Consider the following 18509-nt stretch of genomic DNA (forward strand, 5'->3'; position numbering starts at 1 on the left):
CTTTATTTAATTTTGGCACCTAAACTTTGTAAAAATATACTTTTACCCCAAAAGTTTTTTATTTTTGCAATTTAGTCCCTAATGAATTTTTGACTATCACTATTATAACTGTTTATTTTTTTTAATAGCTAATTATATTACTGTTGAATACATTTAACTTGTAATTTTTAGATGTTTGACATATTAATGTGAATTTAGTATTTTTAATCAATATTATTATTTTTAATTAAATTGGTGTCATGATTCTTTTGTTTATTTTGAGTATAAATAGAGCAGTTTGACTCTATTTAGTCACCACTTCAAAAGGGAAGTACCCCTATCATTATTTAAATATTAATTACGTGCTCTTATGTGCTCCTACGTGTTCCTATGTGTTTATATATTTTTATATGCTTTGTTATTTATTTGATTCAAATGTTCATTCAAATTTTCTTATGTTTGTTTAGTTAATTTTATAATTATTTGAGAGGTGTTTAAATACCTCAAAATGTAAGTATTGTATTTGATAGGTAATATTTTTGCAAGTATTGTAATTAGATAGACCAATGTAATAGATAGGATAAATGGGTTTATTTTATCATATTTTTCCTATTTTAGATTGTAATTAGGTACCCTGTTGCAATAGATAGAATAGATAGGTTTATTTTTTATATTTTCCATTGAGATTGCAGTTAGATTCTCCGTTGTAATAAGCAGGTTTGTGTTTTATGTAGCTTATGTGTTATATGCTTTATCGCTTTCCTTAGATTTTGGCATCTAGATATTATGCTTACGTGCTAGTGCTCTTATATATTATTTGTTTTAATTTATGACTTATTTGTTTTACTATGTATTATTAATGTATGACATCACCACACTAGTCCAACGCTAGTTGTGACTTCTCCCTCCGCCTACTTGCGAGTCCAACGCTAGTAAGAACTTTTAGAAATGACCTAATCCAACGCTAGACCCTTAGATCGTTCATGCGTTAGTTTCATCTCTTGCGTGACATTCACTACATTTTCATGCATTTTTTTTAGGATCTTTTCTCATTTGCATGATATTTCCTATTATATTACCCCCTACCCTCTATATGTGTTAATCATATCATTTAGAATTGCATCTCATTTAAGTTAGTTCATTTGCTTGTCTATATTAGGAGAATTATTCTTCAAATATGGGAAATGAGTGATTATAATTTTTTAGTTTAAATACTCCATTAATCCCTGTATAAGAAAATTATGTCACGAGTTTTTGCCTCCCGTACCCATCATATTGCATCCCTATTTTTTGGCCACTTATATCCAGATATATAATTTAATTTTCTTTTCTTTTCTTTGAATTTCATTATTCACATACTCGTGACCCTTTCAAATGATCATTTTGACCTTCGCAATTAATGCGATTGATATCAATTAAACCCTTGAATAGACATTTTGTTCCTTCCTGTATTTTCTAAATTTAGACTTGCATCCACGTAGGAAGCATCCAAAAGTGATAAATTTAAGGGTTAAATTAAGAAAATTTTGACTAAACCTCACAACCAGCTTAGACTAGGTTGAAATGGTGCCTTAAATTCGAGTCAATCGAACATTTACCTTATCTTTCTTCAATCGTGACTTCCAAACTCGTTTTTTCTTGTTTTCCAAGACCTGGAGTTATCGAAAAGGGTTTTATTCTTATTTTTGTTAAAAACAATTTTGGATGACTTGGTACACCCAAACTCAATATCAAATGGCGACTCCTATTTTTCTTAAAAACACTTTTAGACTCAATTTTGGATCCCAACTGTCGCACTTTTTTAAATCCCATTCTAGGTTCTTTTTCACTTATTTTTAAATAAAATCACATCTTTTGTAAATAGAATTTTCATCGCAAAAAAATGGGGTGCGATAGGTACCCGTTAATCTAACCCTTTTCTAACGGGTATTCGATGATTGGGTATTCGTTGACATGCAGAGCGGAAAAGGGTCACAAAATAACTGACTCACAACATGTAGATCAGGTCAATCAAAAGCCCCATGACACGGACACCTAATTCGTGCCTACCCGTAGCAAAGCTAGAAAGAAGTATTGCCATGTCTGAATTTCAAAAAATGTAGTACTATTGAAGCATTTAAACTAGTTCATATCTAATTTTCTACGTGAACAAGTCACTGCTGAAGGTCTACGAACTTTAAAAGGTATAGTACTATTTAAACGTCGATTATTAAAGGTCTAGAAGTTTGTAAAAGGGTAATTTCATGAACCTCTCTTAAGGTTTTCAACAATTTCATTGACCTTCCCTAAAATTTATAAAATTATATTAACCTCCCTTGAGGTTAAACTTTTGGTAACAAAATCAATCTAAGTCAGAAAAAATATTATTAAAATAATACTTTGAGGAGAGATGAAACTTTTATTCCATAAATGCCTCTTATGCATGTGTACAATTTGTATTAGTAAAAAAAAAAAGGAATGAAAACAATTAAAAGTTGAAAGCAATTAACACCGCATTCCACTACTCAAAAAGTTTACATTCAACAAATTAGACGATACAAATAAACAACAAAACTACACTAATGATCATAAGATTCAATAAAATAGACCAGTCATATCTCTTAACATGAGGTTTGCTATTATTCTTATGATTTTGAGTAGAAAAAATTTCAAATTTTGCCTTTTTTCTTCCTCCTTTTTCATTCACCTCCATGAAGTTGCTTTGCAACTATCATAGTTTAAGAGTTTCAGAAAAAAATTTCTCATAAACAGCCTTCTTTTTCTCTTTCTTTGCTCTGTGTTTTCTTTATTCTACCAAACCCCTTCTTTTTACATTATGTACAACTTATTTCTAGCCATTGTCAAGTTTTATCAATCACAAAATGGCGCATTTGATATATCAATTAGCACCATTTTGTAATTGCAACTTATTATTCATCATTAAAAAAATCTCCAACAGTTATTTTTGTTAATTAGTTACTAACAGTTAATTAGTGCCATAATTACTCAATTGTCAGATATTAGTTTCTAATAAAATATAATGTCTTAGGGTATATGAGTAATTTCTTCCCATGTGATGTAAGCAATTGGGTCCATAATTCTACCATGGGAGGTCATTGTTATTTTGCAAATCTCAGGGAAGACCAGTGAATTTTTTAAAAGTCTTAAGAGAGGCTTTTTAAATTACTCCTAAGAATAAAGGAATGGAATTGACTATAAAGGCCAAAATTGACGAGAACAAACTACTTTCTCATAAATTTTTTTTTTCAGATTTTGTTGTTGATGTGAGTGTTAGGTAAATAATATAAAGCCAAGAATATGTCTAATCCATAATAATGATGATCAGAGTTGAAATTATCCAAACTTGTCCTTAAAAAAAAAAAAAGAATTGACTACAAATAATTTTAAATAATTGACAAATATTTTGCATTTTACAGTCTCAATTTCTTTTTTTTTGTCACAATGGATACATTTATTTTTTATTGTACTCTCTCCGTCCCAATATTACAATCACTTTTTGGAAATCCAACTTTTTATAGAGACACAATAATCATTATGTTTAGATGAAATGGTATTTAATGAATTTACATATGTATCCTTTTGATTCAAAATACTTCCTTGTTAAATGTGCACTAAAATTTTAAAGAGTTGTCTTTCGAATGGCAAAATTAGAAAGCAAGTATCAAATTTAAAAATAATGACTCTTATTTGGGACATCAATAAAATGAAAGCATGACATTAATAATGAGACGGAAGAAGTATTTATTTGTCTCAAATCCTCTATTGACTAGTAGTTCTCATTATTTTGACAACTTGCGTTGATTAAGATAAAATGAAATTTAGAACTTTTGTCTGAGTATCAAATATTAATTACCTTTTAAAATTCATGCATTTTATAAAAGAGATAATTTTAGAAATCTCCCCTGAGGTTTTTGACTATTTCACTTAGCACTTTTGAAATTTTAAATATTATATTTATCTTCCTTGATTTGACACTTTTGGTAATCAAAACTTAGAATAGGTTCAAATTTTTAATGAATACCCTAAAATGTCTTATCTTGGAAAGTTTAATTTATTCTTCTAAATAATTGTAAAGTAATTTGATACAATTACAAAGAATGAGTGTCAAGTTTTTCATGCTAATATTTATTGTTTGGTAATCAATTATGACAATAAATCTATCACTATAATAAACTACTTTTTATACTACTTTATTGGGGAAATAGATTCTTTTTGAGATAGAGAATAAAATGGCATCTTAACTTTTTTAAAGTTTGTGGACTATTTGAGTGGTGAAACTACCATTGTTTGTTAGTGATTTTGTTTCTAGGTTATTATTAATTTATTCTTGATTTTGATACAAAAATAAAGAGCTACAAAAGGTTAGATGATATTAAAAGCTATCAAACAAATGTTATTAGTTTGACGTTTGATCAGGATAGAGTTAGGGACAACATTGATAGTTTTTTTAGTTTTTTTGATAAACTATAAGAGAAATGAATAAGAAGGAGAAAGGGAAAAAATTATAAAATGCATCCTTTGTATAAGCATAGCAAATAAGGGAGTTTCAATAGAATGTTAAGTCTAGTATTGTCATTTTCAATCAATAAAGGAGGTATGTATAATTTTAAAAGTTTGAGGATACTAAGTGAAATTATTAAAAAACTTCAAAGGAGGTTTCTGAAATTATCTCCATCTTAAATCTCCATCTTGGTTCTACTATCCGCGGGCAACTGCACCTTACTCTCAATCCGTCGGTAGACATTCACGCGGCTGATTACTGAAACACTTCTAAAATACTTAATAAAACATTTTCAATAAAAAGGAAAAAAAACTCAAAAAAGAATGGCCCATCAATGGCAACGCAGTGTCTGGCTATATATGTGTATACGTGTGTATTCTTTCTCCACAATCCATCACAGTTCATAGGTATAATTGCAGAAACTTCCCTGAGGTTTCTAATAATTTTACTAGCCTCTCTTAAAGTTTACAAAATTATACAAACCTCTCCTAAGGTTAAAGTTTTTATAATAAAATGAGTCCAATTATAACAATTAACATTAAAAAGTACTTTAAGGAGAGACATGAAACTTTTATTCCATCAATACCCCTTATGCATGTCAAAAGAGATAATTATTCTGTTTTGTTGAATCTTGTGATTATTATTGTAGTTTTGTTACTTATTTGTATTGTTTAATTTACTCAATATGAACTTTTTGAGTGATGAAATGTGTGTATTAATTGTTTCTAATTTTTAATTATTTTTATTCTTTTACTAATACAATATATATATATACACACATAAGGGATATTTATGGAATAAAAATTTCATCTCTCTTCTTAAAGTATTTTTTAATGTTATTTTTTCTAATTGGACTAATTTTATTATCAAACCTTAATTTTGGCTGAGGTTTGTGTAATTTTATAAACTTTATAGGAGGCTATTAAAATTGTCAGAAATTCCAGGGAAGTTTTCTAAAATCATCCCCAATTCATAATAGGAGTTAACATTGACATTCAAGTTTGTGGTTGTAGTGGCAAAGGTAGATGGCAGGTGTGGATGGTACAGTTTTGTAAATATTTCGGACAACCCTGGTCTACCAAACAATTGTACGTAACCGAATAAGCCATCAACTCTGCTCTTTTATATACCACTAGCTTTTGGTCCCCGCGCTGGCATGTAAGTTGTATACAATAATATGATTGAATTTTGAATTTTGTGTGTAATAATTTTTATGAGTCGGAGCTGTTTAGTTAAATTTATCATTTTTTGTTACATTATTGCATGATTAAAAGTGTTAATTGACTTGTTTAATGACACAGTGATAGTTTGTATTGTCCGCATATTAAATTACGGTTCAAAATTAGAAATTTTCATATTATCATTTGGAAGTGTTTTAATCAAATTCGGGTTTTAATAATTCTATTGAAGTTAAATTATGATAGTTTTGTTGTTTAGAAATTAATATCTTATTAGAAAATTTCTTATGGTTGTAAGACTTATTTATCAAGTCATCTATAAAGAGTCATATTATTGTGTTTAGTTGAAAATAGTGAAAGATTAAGAGTCTTGTTTTTATGATATAATTAATAGATTATTGTTAGTATTACTTCTCTTCTCTTATACATATTTTTATGTGTGTAAATTGCCTTCCCATATACATTGATTTTATGAAATATATATCTTATATATTTTTTGGTGAATTTTTTGGGTTCTACATGTATATTGATTGTGAATAATTTGTGGGTAAAATGTGGGTTTGATTTGTGACGAAAATAATAATTTTATTGTAGATAGAGGTAGATGTCTAATTAAACATGTGCACAATTATAAATTTGTGCTGATGATTAGTATTATTATAGATAAATATGATTTCTGATTTCTGATTCTAATAACAGAAGGGATAGAAGTATGTGTGTAAATTACCTTCTCATATATATTGATTTTATGAAATATATATCTTATATATTTTTTGGTGAATTTTTTGGGTTCTACATGTATATTGATTGTGAATAATTTGTGGGTAAAATATGGGCGAATTTCTAAGAATATTTATAAAATAAAAAAACTATCATAAAATTGGTGGGTTTTGAGGGTTTGTTCTAATTTTAGGTTCGCCGCATTTAAGGTACGAGGCTACCAATAAAATTACAATTAATTTGTATTTATTTTTGGTTGCTTTAGTTTTCTATAATTTCTCCCCCATTTTTTTTTCTCCCAAGCTTTCACCGCTCATGCTCTGCCGACACCGACATGGACATGACAGGACGGACATGAGGACAAGGGGCACAAACGGTTGCACCTGCCACCGTTTGTGCCGGTTGTATTCATTTTTCACTGCGCGTAATTTCTATTGCACACGATGTAACTTACTTTGTACACGACGTAATTTTACAACACTTTTTGTGGGCCCCACATATGGCGTGAAAATCGAGTTACATGCTGTAATTTGAGCCGCACAAATTTTTGAGGCCACATCATGGCCGTGAACCTTCAGGAACGGTTGTCTCCGGACATGACAGCTACAGCTAATATGTACAAATTTCATCAGTCTTCTTTCTAATTTCTTGGCGGCATTCAGTTTTTTTTTTTAATTTTTATTTTTTTCTGACGCCGCAAACTTGATTTGAGGCATCAAGTTTTAAAAAAATTTTTTCCTGACGCTACAAATCAAATTTGTGGCGTCATTGTTTTTTCTTGGCCAGTCACGCACCATTGATCAGAATGTGATTGACGGACGCAGATTGCGGCCAAAATAATTTTTTAAAGTGAAAAAGCAATTTTTGGTTGCTGCCAAAATTAATTTTTTTAAAACTGAAAAAGCAAATTTTTTTAAGTAAAACCGCAAACCTCGATTTCGGTGATAGTTTGCCACCGTCCATCCCACTTAACCTACGGTAACCAACGGTTGTCATTGCCACTCTTATTATTTCTTTATAAAAAACGCTAACGGCCATGCACTAATTTTTTTTTTAAAACTAACGTCGCAATTTGAATTTTCGGCATTAGTTTTTCCACCATCGATCCTTACAAAGTTTTTAGATCTACAAATCAAAGGTCATGATTTAATCAAAAAATAATAATTTGTACTCAAAGTAGCACTACTCCAATTATTTGTTATATTGCCAACAATAACGAGTCATGCCTCATCTTCACGGATAACCTTAACTTTTCTCTCTTCTCTATATACTCACTTGAGAAAACTCAACTCGCTCATAACTTTTCTCTTTCTGGTGTGGTCCTCATCTTCTTCATATTTCTCTTAGCTTTTCGACGGTAACTGGTGGACTAAGACGACTTGAATCGAGAAAAGCAACATTACGATTTGAGCGGTGGATCAGAAAGAAATTTTTTAAAGAAACGATATTGTCGGTGATAAGGTTAGTTTATTTAAAAATTTTATTAATAAAAATTTTATAATATTTACAGTTATTTTAAGTTCTAGATATTATGCTACTTTATATATATTTAATTTAATAGTCAGATATTTATTTATGGTTTGTTTTTAAGATTAAATGTGTAATTTATATTTTAAAATATTATTTGATTTGTTTGATTTTTAGATTATGTGACAGATGTATTTGTTTCTTGATAATTTACATTTTTGAAGATTATTTGTTGATGGATTTTAGAATTAATTTTATAGAGACAGTAGTCTTTCAAGCGAATGATGAATAAAAGGTGAATAATGAATACTAATAAATGGTGAATGATGCAAGATATGCTCTCAGTAGATGATAATGGTGAATGATGCCAGTAAGTTGTAATTCATTAGAAGATAAAAGCTGAATGATGAATAATAATAAATGGTGAGTGGTAAATAGTAAAAAGTAAGTGGTAAATGGTAAATGATAAATGGTAAATAGTGGTGAATGGTAAATAGTAAATAGTTAATATTATTTAATTTATATATTAATTATCACATTCTATAAATATTGTTCAATGTTGCATTATTTATCATTATTTGAATTAACATTAATATTAAAAAATTTTAAAAATATGACTTTGGCTAATTTTATTAGTAATTTAATAGCATACTTGATTATTATCTACATTTATAAAATTAACATTATTCTAATATCATATATTAAATTTTTGACAATTCTGGTTTATAATAGAATTTTAGTAATATGATTTAAGAATTTTAATTTTAAAATTAGGTTAAAGGGTTACATTGTGATGGTTTGGAAATTAGGGTTTCATGTAAAACGTTAAACCCTAAATCCTAATTAAGCCTAATTAAGGTTACGTTTTACGAAAAAAAAACTTCATCGCGATTACCTTTTAATAAATGTTACATTTATTAAAAAGGAAAAAAAGAATATATCACTGCTTATTCTCAATGCAGAAGAGTGCTCTTTCTACATTCAAATTATTAAAAAATAAATAATATACCCAAATCCCAAAAAATAATAATAATAAAGGAAGCGAAGGAATTGAATTCCAAAGGAAAACATCATCTTGGATTCTTCTTTGCTATCTGATGATATGAGCACAATACTTTATCTACTCGCGATCAAATGTTCCAATTCCTTCGCGCTCATGAAGCCTTCACAAAAATTAAAAAAAAAAAAAACAAAACTAAAGAACTCAAAATAAATGAAAATTAAAAATATTTTTATTAGAAGTCTCACATCTCAGATGCGGCGATCCCTTATTCCGAAAATCACCTCAAACAACACCAATTTTTTGACAATTTTCACTTTTGACGATATTCCAAGAAATTCGCCGTAAAATATGGGTTTGATTTGTGAGAAAAATAATAATTTTATTGTAGATAGAAGTAGATGTCTAATTAAACATGTGCACAATTATAAATTTGTGCTGATGATAGTATTATAATATTATTATAGATAAATATGATTTCTGATTTCTGATTCTAATAAGGGCATCCACAACGCGGGTGTAATGGCTCTCCATTACACCGCTCCATGATGCGTGTAATCCATGATGCTGTGGGACCTATAATTATTTTTAAATGATTTAAAATTAGTATTCATTTTGTTATTATTTGTATTTTATTTGATTTAAATTATGTAATATTATGTTATGGAGTTCAACTAATTACATTTGTATTTTATTAAGTTGGTGATTATTATGATATATTTCGCATTTGGGTATCAATATATTTGTTAATTTTTGCATATATTATTTTTTGAAATAACACAATATATTTTTTGAGAGATAGAAAAAGATATACTATTCAAACTTAAAAATTAATAATATCATTTTTAGAAAATAAAAAATTCAAAAGGTAAAAAATTTAATGAAAGTTAGTACTTTATTTTTTAAAAATAACAAAATTATTTTTAAAAATTATTTTATTTATTTATGGGATATGAGTTATGCATTATTAAAATAAATATTTGATTTAATTGTGGACCCATGCTATTACACATTGTGGAGTGTAATCTATTGTGAATGAAAGTGTAACAAAAGAGGATAAAGTGTAATGCTGACGTGGCATGTGGATTACACTCCACAAAGTATAATAGTATTGTGGATACCGTAACGGAAGGGATAAAAAAGGAGGGAAAAAACTATAGCCAACAACCTATTGTAGGCCATGCCTGTAGCAAAACCCGTGGCTGTAGCCAAATACCCCATGAAGTCATCAGAATTACCATCGAAACTGGCCCGCTGCACTTTAGCAAAACCCCCTTCTCCCTTCTATATATTGTAGATGTCATGGTTTCAAAATCGACAATTCTAGAGAACCGAACAAGCCACCGTTCCCACCAACTCCACTATTTTATTTTATTTTTCATAGTTTCAAAACTCAAAGCTTCGTATTAACCAATGGCTCTGCTTCTGGTCCTCCTCCCAGTTGCCTTCATCTTCCTAGCCTACAGCCTCTATGAACACCTTAGATTCAAACTGCCACCCGGGCCACGGCCAAAACCGGTGGTCGGAAACATTTACGACATAAAACCGGTGAGGTTCAAGTGCTATGCAGAGTGGTCAAAACTCTATGGTCCAATATTTTCTGTCTACTTTGGTTCCCAGCTGAATACTGTTGTGAATACTGCAGAACTGGCCAAAGAAGTTCTTAAAGACAATGATCAACAATTGGCAGATAGGTACAGGAATAGACCCTCTGCCAAAATGAGCAGAAATGGCCAAGATTTGATATGGGCTGATTATGGTCCTCATTATGTGAAGGTCAGAAAACTGTGCAATCTTGAACTCTTCACTCCAAAAAGACTGGAAGGCCTTAGACCTTTAAGAGAAGATGAAGTTACAGCCATGGTTGATTCCATCTTCAAGGACTGCACCAAACCTGGTATTGTTTTCTTAATTTTCCACAAAAAAAAAGACATTTTTGTTTTCAGTACTCCAAATTCTTGGATTGTTTTTCATTGGATTTCTTCATCTGTTTGGTTTAGATCTTGAACACGACTATCTCATTCATTTAGTGTTTTCTTGCTTACCATTCATATGGTAGGTGATTTGGACCACTCAGTCATAGATTGTCTTCACAATACCAAAATGCAACCGACTATAAGAAAAGCTCCTATACATTTTTGCAATATATGATTCTAATTTAAGCTAACTAAATTATTTGCTTAGTTTTCATAACACTCTAAGATTGTAATTTATTGGTAAAGAAAATTGTAAACGGGTATGAATACTGAAAACAAAACCAATGACAAAATACATCAATGTGGAGGAAAATAGCCCTCTTAGATTCACAAAGTTGAATGCTTTGAGCTGACTACAATTAAATTTGAAGAAATATTGGGGAACATTTTTCAATTTGGTACAGATCTCAAAAGTGCATATTTCAACCATCAATAATAAATACTCCTATTTTTTTTTTTAAGTGATGGACCCTAGGGTTTGAACCGTGGTTAAATACTCCTATTCGTATGTGCATATTTCAACATCAATAATAAATTCTCCTGTTTAGCCACCCCACTGGTCAGTCCATCCACGTTCTCTTTATGGCAAATTTGTGCTAATTTTGTCGGTTCGCCATCAAAGGTGAGGGAACTAAGGTACTGACATCCCTCCAGTCTCCTCACATTTATGATGCCCGTGATTAATTTCTTTTTCTTTTTTTTTTTAAAAAAAAAGCAAAAGTAATTTATTATACTAACCCTTTGAATTGGAAGAATAGGTTACAATTCACCCCTAAATGTTTGGGATTGGTGCACAAGCCCCTTAGATTAGAAATAAAAGAATGATATACCTTTTGGAAAAATTATCCCAGTCTTTTTAGACTTTTTTTCTTGCAGTTTTTAACTAGTAATTTTCTTCTTTTACAGTGCCTTTTCTTTTGCTACACTAGCTGTTTTTGAGGTGTTTGAATTAGCTGTTTTTGGGTGTGTTTGGATTAGCTGTTTTAGAGTAATGCTTTAAAATCTTTTATCTTATTGGATTTTGATGTTTCACCACTTGATGTACATCTTATGCAAAATAAAAAATTTAATCAACTTAAGTTTGTTGGACAAAAAATTAATGAAAAAAATTAGAAAAAGAAAAGAGCCTTACATTTAAATTCAACAAACACTACATGCTTTTATTATTAAAAAAAAATACCTGAAAAACAACATTCTAGAATTATGTAACTGTTCTAATGCTGAACATTACAAAAGTCATGCTCATGTAAATGGAATAATCACTTCTGCTATACTGGAATAATCATTTAAATTCTTTTATTTTATTGAATTTTAATTGTTCACTACTTGATGTAAATTTTCTAAACAGTAAAACTAATACAGATGAGACACATTTTTCTACAATTGTATGGCTGTTCTACTCCCGAACATTACCAAAAGTCATGGCCATCGAAACGGAATAATCGTGACACACAGTGTCCAAGAAAAAGCAGGTGAGGTAACTTTCTTCGACAAGTTGATTGAAGGAGGAGAAACAAACGACAATTGGGGTGGGTGAAACTGGACAGTCTACTTATTGCTTTGGATGAGAAAAAGTTGATGGGCCAATTTGGGCAGGTATTGTGTGGGAAAAGAACCAAAGTCGTAGTCACTGGGAAATTCAAGTTGGAAATCAAGTTTAAAGTGAGAAAAACGTTTTACATTTTGTTTCTGGAAATCAGTGCTGCAAATCTTCTAAGGATGCCTTAGATCAAATTGAAATACGATATTTGAAATCTTAATTTGTTAAATTACTGAATTAGATACTGAAATCCTAATATTTGAATATATTTTACATTAAGTGATAAGTGGATAGTTTTTCGTTTATTTTTGGAAATAAGTTTTGCTTTAGGCAATTTGGAGCCATTTAATTAATTTAGATATTTTATATCTTTTTATCAAACATATTTGTACATACTAAGGTCTGAACTTATTAAATTTAAATATTAAATTGAATTATCAAACAGGGCAATCTAAAGTCTAGAGTTAAGTATAGTTGCTAGTTTGAAATCGTTTTAAATAGCTCTAAGTATCCTTAACTTTGATTGAACTTTTAGAACATATATGGAAAATTATTTGAGTATATGGAGACAGTTTTTTTAAATGATTTGATAACTGGAATTATACCTGGCAATTGGGCGGGTTGGGCGGATTGATATTGGGTTTTCATTTAAATGGGTGACACCCAATCCGCCCAACTTTAGATTGGGTTAATTTTGGGTTGGGTCATATTGGGTCATCTCAAACTCATGACCCAAATATGACCCAATCTATTAATTAATAGATTTTGATACATAAACTCTCTCAAATACATTTTCACATACAAAAAAAAATTTTCACACACATAACCACATTTTCACATAGATAGACATATTTTTACATACTAAAATACTCATAGACACCAACACTCACTTCTTAAACTCTTTTGAAATACGTTATTTTTACATATACAAATTACAATACACACTAATATACTTTCACAAATACACACACATACTAACTATTTAAACTACTTGGGTGAACTCACTATTTTTTATACAAGTAAGGATTTTCAAATTGGGTATAGTTTTGGTCCAAACTAAGAGATCGAAGCAACAATTTTGGGTGGAACAAAACTAAGAGATCTCGATGAAGTGATCAATAAATAGGGGGGAGGGGGGCTTGTTTTTTCATTTTGAATGAAAAAAAGAAAAAGAAATAGAAGAACAGTAGGATGCATTTTTCCGGAACTTGGCAAAAGGATGGATGTGAAGAGCGAAGAGTACAAGGATTTTCTTTTTTCTTTTCTTTTCTTTTTTTAAAAAATCCTACTGACATTTGTGCTGCACCGTTCATTTCTCAATTTTTGTTCTTTTTAAGCATTACTCGTTGATCATCCTTCTCAATGTGTAGAAGTAGTATATATATGATAATTATACATACCAGTACATATATGGGTTTTGCTTGATCCAACAAGGCTGGTCATTTTTTTTTTGTTTCTTGATTTTAATTTGTTAATTTATTTTTTTAACTTAATTTGGGTAATGGATGCCCAACACAAATACCCAAACCACCCAAAATATATATGGGTTTTTATTACCCAACTCAAAATTAACCCAAAATCCAACTTACCCAATCCAACCTCTCAAATTAGTGGGTGGGTTGGGTGAGTTGTTGGGTTTTGGGTATAATTACCAGCTCTAACTGGAATATGTCAATTTATTTGGAACTGCATTAATCTTTTACACCAAACATCTTTTATACTGCCCGAAGGTTTTTATTAACGTAAACTTTTCTTTTCCTTTCAAAATTCCAAGTGGGCAAATACTGAAAGTCTGGCCACGCCAATAGTTTCAAATATAAGGCTGTAAAGTTCAAAGAATTAACTTCACTTGGTCATATCTATGTCCCTTTCGGTCTGAAATTAACCTGTGGGTGGGAAGAAGATAATGATTAGTCAACTGGCAATTCCCTACACATTTTCTCAAATGCTCAGTTATAGCCTAAATTGTAAAAATTCTTAGTTGACTTAGAACAAAAAAATTGAAATAAAAAAGGGGCTAAACCTACGTCTCTCCGTACGAAATTCACACCTTGTGCAAATTAACGTATTAATGATACAAGTTATCTAAATAATAAAAATATAGTTTCAGAATGGATGGTTGTAGATTTAGTTCTCCATTGGATAACTAATGGGAACTCTTTTTAATGTCCACTTAATTTAGTCACAAATTTTATTAAAGTTAGGATGAAAGTGTTGAATAGGCTAAAGTGGAACAACGGGCTCTGATCCGCATTGCTGAATTTTGTCTAATTTTTTTTTTTTAACAGTTGAACATGCAGAAAACAAAGGCAAGAGTCTGTTGATGCGCAACTACTTGGGATCAGTAGCATTCAACAACATTACAAGGCTAACATTTGGGAAGAGGTTCATGAATTCAGAGGGTGTGGTTGATGAACAAGGCCTAGAGTTGAAGGGCATTGTATCAAATGGGATAAAGATTGGTGCAAAACTCTCCGTGGCAGATCACATTCCTTGGCTTAGTTGGATGTTTGTAGGCGAACATGAGGACCTGGATAAGCACTATGCGCGGAGAGACAAACTGACCAGAATGATCATGGAAGAGCACACTCTTGCAAGGCAAAAGAGTGGCAATACTAAGCAGCATTTTGTTGATGCATTGCTCACTCTTCAAAAGCAATATGAATTGAGTGATGACACTGTCATTGGACTCCTTTGGGTAAGTAGTGGTCTATTTTCACTTTGCTAGCTCCAAGGAAAGAAAGGTAGAAGCATAAGAAAGATAGCAACTCCATCTATTGCAAAATAGGATTTAATGTTGTCCAAATTATGCAGGACATGATTACTGCTGGCATGGATACAACCACAATCTCAGTAGAATGGGCAATGGCAGAGCTGGTAAAGAATCCAAGGGTGCAGCAAAAGGCGCAAGAGGAACCATGGTTCGAAGTCTCGGCCGAGACCGAGACGACTCGGCCGAGTCGTCGCCGTCTCGACCCCTACCGATACGATATCGTGACGAAACGATACCGAGATACTTGACTCGCCGAGAAATCGGCCGAGACGTCACCGCGACGGATTGACTCGGCCGAGCCACACCGAGTCACTCTGAGTTATCCCGAGTCAAGACGAGAAATCGGCCGAGTTACACCGTGACGGATTGACTTGGCCATTTCTTTTGCTATTTTTTATTATTTTTGTTTAGCATACTTTTTTTATATTATTAATAATTTTTAGAATATTAAATACTTTAAAATTTGCGTCTCACCGAGACCGCGACCGATATGCCGAAACCGATGTGGAACATTCCGGGCCGCGACCGTGACCGCGACCACGACTTTGAACCATGAGAGGAACTTGACCGAGTCATTGGCTCCGATAGAATCATGACTGAAGCTGATTTTGCAAAGCTCCCATACTTACAATGTGTAGCTAAGGAAGCTCTAAGGCTGCACCCTCCAACTCCACTGATGCTTCCTCATAGAGCCAATGCCAATGTGAAGATCGGGGGTTATGACATCCCTAAAGGGTCTATTGTGCACGTTAACGTCTGGGCGATTGCTCGTGATCCTGCAGCCTGGAAAAATCCACTGGAATTCCGACCTGAGAGATTCCTGGAGGAAGATGTTGACATCAAGGGCACGATTTATGCTCCTGCCTTTTGGTGCTGGAAGGAGGGTCTGCCCTGGTGCACAACTTGCACTCAATCTGGTCACTTCTATGCTGGGGCACTTGTTGCACCACTTTACTTGGTCTCCACCACCTGGGGTCAGGCCTGAAGAGATTGACCTGGAAGAGGCCCCTGGAGCAGTTACTTATTATGAGAACCCTTTGCAAGCTGTTGCAACACCAAGATTGCCTGCACATTTGTACATCGTGTGCCAGTAGAGATGTAATGCTTCCTTTCTCTTGTTACTAAATTTTCAGCTTGCAAGAGTTGCTTCACTTCCAACTCTCCATTTGATTGTGAAGAACTTGTTGGATTCTACGAGGTATTTGTGGAAAGCTATTATTTTTCTAGAAAAAATAAAGTAAGGGTTCTCTATGGTCTAAAGAGATTTTCTTTTATTGTCAAACTTTACCACAATTTAGTTTGATCTCAAACTTTTTGAGTGTAGTAAGTTGATCTTGAAATATATATCAGCATTTTGCTATGGACATCATCATGCCCAAACTCACACAGGCAGTGACTTTTACCCCATTTAACAGCAAAACAAACTTGGCAAAACAGTTTAAATTGTTGGATGCTAGTGAAAATTGTGATGTGACGATAACCTTTTCCCACAAAGAATTCTTGCCAATATGTTGCTTTAAGGAAAGTAAAATTACTCCTCCTCAGGAAGTCGGTTAACTTTTGAAGGCTATAGACAATGGAATTTTAATTAATTCTTAAAATTATCATTGGTCTATAAATTATTTTTGTGGCTTATTCCTATCCAATTGGATATTGCCACATGTCATGTACACTTGAAAAAATTGGTTATTAAATGGCCAATTATATTTTGTCACGTGTCATGTTGAGGTGTTCCAATCAATTGAAATTACTGGAATGTCTCGACCAACCAAATCATATCATGTCATATGTCTATTGGATAGATGTCTAAATATTTATTTCTTATTAAAGAGATAATATTTAAAGTTGTTTAATTTGTATGTGTTTCTTATATACTCAAATAGCTTGTCCAACCAAATAGCGCCACGTTACGTGTCCCTATACGTTTGGCTAATCAATGAATTATTTATTAGTATTTCTCTTTATTAGTAAATATAAAATGAAGAGATAATATTTAAATTGGCACAGTTCTAATATGATTGCGTGTCTTGCAAGACAACTAGAATGGTATATATGTTTTTAACCTCTACCTCTTCCTACGGTTATAAATAGAAATCTTTCTACCAAGTCAAGGACACACATCAAGAGGCATCTTATACGCTCAAGTATTGAAACTCCAAACTACGAAGGTCTAGGTCTTCAAGCTCCTCAAGTCTTCCACATATCAAGGCTTGAGCCTTCAAATATTTTCAACTTCTTCAAATCTTCCATATCAAAATTTGAAGGAATCGGTGGTTGATCCAAGAACAAGTTGCGAAACTCTTGGATTGGCGTTCAAGGAGAAGAATCGAAGGAATCTCTCTATAAGTACGAGAAAATTCCAAAAATTGTACCCACATATTTTTCTAAATTTATATATTACATATTTGTCATGTATTTCTTTTTTCTTGTCGTTTTGCAGACTTAAAATTTTAATCGCGTACAAATTTTTAACACGCCCAATGGGACTATCTCTGCTTTCCATCTCTTCTTTTCGAATATTCAACTATATATATCATCAATGGCACCAAAGAGCAACAAGACCATGATTGCACGTTCCAAAGCTACTGACGCAAACCTGTTCAAGAAGATGCACATGTTGCCACTAATACCCGCGCTATTGGTCCTATGACAAGGAGTATGACAAGAACTTCCACCCAAAGTATCATGGAAGCTCCATCGACGTCAACTCCCGTCTTTGGTTCAACATCACCAATGAGCTATTCTTCCACAGTAGGGATCAAAGATGTTCCTGCCTCGATTGAGAAGGCTCTTGTTATGCTCGAGTTCGGATCCGGATTCAAATTTTCTAAGCATGATGATGATTCATCAAACACTGGATCAGCATCTTCACATGAAACTCTTTAATCAAGATTTTCTATTGAAAATTCTACTGCTTCTTCTGCTGCAATGCCTGCTATGATGACAAACACTTTAAATCTCGAAAAACAAGTTTCAAACATGTCCAAGATGATGGGAACAATGATGAAACACATCAAGGACCAAAATGCTCTTATCGCTCAACTGCTTATCCAGAAAGATCACGCTCCTGAAGAAAGTCGTATGAACCCTAAGGAGTACCAAGAGTGTGAAATTCCCTCATCTAAAGGCAAGGACAACGTGAAGAAAGTATATGTGACCATCGAGGGAACTATCTCCGTAGAACAACTGAATGAACTTGTAGAAGACGTGATTAAAGACAAAAAGGAGGGTGGCTCAAAGTCAAGTTTTACCTACTCCAAACCTTACACTGTTAGAATTGATAGCCTAACAATGCTTGCTGGATATCAACCGTCTAAATTTCAACAGTTCGATGAAAAAGGTAGTCCAAAACAACATGTGGCCCATTTCATCCAG

The 18509-nt window shown here is 32.1% G+C and overlaps 1 pseudogene; it reads left to right on the plus strand.

Annotated features, from left to right (window-relative positions):
* The first annotated feature begins 10178 nt into the window (after positions 1-10178).
* LOC113774903 lies at positions 10179-16408 on the plus strand (annotated as a pseudogene).
* Positions 16409-18509: the final 2101 nt, after the last annotated feature.

Source organism: Coffea eugenioides, chromosome 6 (genome assembly GCF_003713205.1).
Source record: "Coffea eugenioides isolate CCC68of chromosome 6, Ceug_1.0, whole genome shotgun sequence".
Lineage (NCBI taxonomy): Eukaryota > Viridiplantae > Streptophyta > Magnoliopsida > Gentianales > Rubiaceae > Coffea > Coffea eugenioides.